General features: G+C 46.4%; 1 non-coding gene across 1 annotated transcript; it reads left to right on the top strand.

Moving 5' to 3' along the window:
* LOC144673287 (U1 spliceosomal RNA) lies at positions 1 to 161 on the top strand. The gene has a single exon (XR_013574281.1). It is a non-coding gene; the product is annotated as a U1 spliceosomal RNA (small nuclear RNA).
* The last annotated feature ends 3031 nt before the right edge of the window (positions 162 to 3192 follow it).

Raw genomic sequence — 3192 nt, 5'->3', positions numbered from 1 at the left:
AGAGTTGCAATCTGTGACTGTTGATAACTCAAAAGTTGTTCTCCCAGGATGAGGCTATCCCATTGCACTTCGGGTGTGCTGATGCCTGCGATGTCCCCAAATGCGGGATACTCGACTGCAAAATTTGTGGTAGTGGGGGACTGCGTTCGCGCTCTCCCCTGGTTTACAATTCAAAAAATAGACTTCAACATATTTGTTTAATGAGGTTCTTTGTTATATCTTATCCAATGTAAACAATTTGGGCCACAAAATACTCTTTCGAAATCTCGACTCTTTTGTTTTCCCTCCCGCAACTATCCAATCCCCATTCTTTTCCTCCCTGCGATTATCAGCAGGCGATTATTCCATCTCCGCATCATTTTATCGCTGCCATTTCTGTTGTGGCCGCCAAATTCCACGCGCCATTTTTAACCCCGCATTTGCCCACTCCAATATTCTCTCTCAAACCCCCAAATAATACCCAACCCACCATCAAAACAGTCCCTGCACTCCTTCCAGCACCACCCTCCACCTCCCAACCCACCCCGTATCTCTCTGGACTTCGGTATATCATCAGTCAGCTATTCATTCATTTACATTCACCATTTAAAACATGCAGCTGCGAACCCTCACTATTTCAAACATGTGCAAGTACCCTGTCCCCATGTACATTCTAATTACCCCCCTCCGAAATCAACAGCAGCCTCCCACCCCCTCTGTATAATCTCCCCCTTCAACAGCCCCCTCTATGATTCCTACCTTCTCAAACTCCTGCCCCCCTCTCCCCATGTGTAAAGTCTTTCCCTGCCCCTTCTGCAGCTCACTTCCCCTGCTGTGGGTTTATCTCATAAACAGGCTTTCCATTCACTTGCCATTATTTCTTCAAGACTTCAATAGCGCAAAGCGAAGAAATAAACGGAGAAAGAAAGCTGGAGAGAGACAGAAAGAAATCTAAACCCAAAACCTCCGTAAAATGAATAGAAAATGACCAACAGGATGATCACACAGCCTAAAACACATGCATTATCCCTGAATTATAACAAGACTTTAGACAGCTTCACATTAGGACTTCTCACTTTCTCTTGTGGGGCTCCAGTTCCTCACACACCGGAGGCTAACATGTATGTTTTAGATTGCAAGGCCGGGCTACTTTAACCCCAGGGCTATCTTTTTGAAACTCCAGGCCCACAGCCTAACAGGAACTGGTTAACCGGAGCCACCGAAAACCAGGCAATTAAATCTCAGGGTAAGAAACAGACACAAACTCACGTGGGCTCATGGGGCGCGGCCTTGGAGAAGGTCTCAGTCTGTCCCCTCTGGAGGAAGGTCCTGAAGAGGAAGAGTCCTTGTCCCAGTCTGGATCTTCACTTTGCAGGTTTCAAAATAAAAATTCATTGAGAGTCATACAGTTACTAGGGTTCTAGGCCCTGTCTCAGTTATTACTGTAATAGATCTTGTTTCGGTTTATATTTCATTAGACAGTGTCTCAATTATTACTGTAATAGATCATGTTTCTAATGATATCTACCTATATCACACTAGGCCCTGTTCTAGATCGGCATCAAATACTGGCCTTGTAAGTACATTTATAATACATGATACTCGGTCTACTGATTATTGCACGGGACCTTACCCCTGTTCATAACACATTAGACCCAGTTTACTGATTACGGCACTGGACCCTGTCCCTGTTTATAATACATTAGACCTGGTTTACTGATTACTGCGCTAGACCCTATCCCTGCTTATACTACATTAAACCATGACCCTGTTTATAATACACGAGACCCAGTCTACTGCTTACTGCCCTAGACCTTCTTCTTGATTATAATACACTAGATCATGTCCTTTTTTATAAGACACTATACCCGGTCTACTGGTTACTGCACTGGACCATGTTCCTAATGGCAGCCACAGCTCCCATAATCCCCCGCGCCCCAGAAAACGCTCTATCCAACTCACGCCTTTCCCCAGGCGCTGAGAGTGCGCGTGCTCCCCCGGGTCAGCCGCGGGGCATTCTGGGCGGCTCCTTTGTTGTGAGTCGGACTCGGTGGAAACGGGAGAAGAAACCGGGAAGCGGCAGCGAGGATGGGGGAGGCGCTGCAGCATCGCTTTAATGGGCAGCCCTGACCCCCAGCCCGGGGAGATCACCGCACGGCCGCCGGGCCCGGCCGCTCTCATTCGGCCTCTGAGAGCCGCACTCGCTGCTCCTGAGGCTGCGCTCGCCCCCCGCTCAGTTTCTCCATTGAATCCTGTTTCTCTCCTTGTTTCTCCCAACTCAGATTCACCGCCTCATTTTCTTTTCTCCCTCTGCGCCCCTGAACTCCATCTGACAGGGTCATGTCGGAGAGCGGGCATTGACTGTCCTGGGAAACAACAGCAAGAGGAGCTCAGAGGCCGGAGGAGCAAAGGGAGCAGCGAGTTCAGTCATCAATCGGGGGGATTGAGGACTGGACCCTGAGTCAGTCAGTCAGAAGAGTCAGAGTGAACCCCTGGGGAATCATTCATCTCTGAAAAATTAAAGGAGTATCTCTTTTATCAACAACATTATTTAACATTTATCAGTATTTTTATTTATTTCATGGGGTGTGGGCATCACTGGCAAGGCCAGCGTTTGTTGCCCATCTTAATTGCCTTGAATTGAGTGACTTGCTCGGCCATTGCAGCAGCAGTTAGGAGTCAACCACGTTTCTGTGAACTTAGGGTCACATGTGGGCCACAACAGGTAAGGATGACAGGTTTCCTTCTCTAAAGGACATTAGTGAACCAGATTGATTTTGCAATGATCTGGTCACTGTTACTGACATCAGCCTTATATTCCAGATTTTATTAAAGGGAGTTAAATTGCACCAGCTGTGCTGATGAGATTTGAACCAATCTCCCCAGAGCATTAGCTTTAGCATTATAAGTTCAGTGACATTATCAATACGCCACCATCTTCCTGGAGTTCCTGGCCTTTGTTTCAGATGCTTCTGTGCCAAGTTGAGCAGGTGTTTAAAGTTCATTCATTTCCCTCGTTCCATGTTGTTGTTAGTTAAAGATATAGATTAATTCCTCATTGATCATGCAACCATTTGTGATATTTAGAGAGACAATCATTCAGATTTCTGCACATTTATGAGTTAAAGAAACATCCTTCATGCAATTAGTGATCCACATTCTGTACTGGGGGAGATGTCTGGCGACTTCAGCCTTTAAAATTCTAATCCTTTT

This window comes from Cetorhinus maximus, unplaced genomic scaffold (genome assembly GCF_964194155.1).
Source record: "Cetorhinus maximus unplaced genomic scaffold, sCetMax3.hap1.1 HAP1_SCAFFOLD_323, whole genome shotgun sequence".
Classification (NCBI taxonomy): Eukaryota; Metazoa; Chordata; class Chondrichthyes; order Lamniformes; family Cetorhinidae; genus Cetorhinus; species Cetorhinus maximus.
Note: the sequence above shows the minus strand (reverse complement) of the source record. Positions and strands in the feature narration are given on the sequence as shown.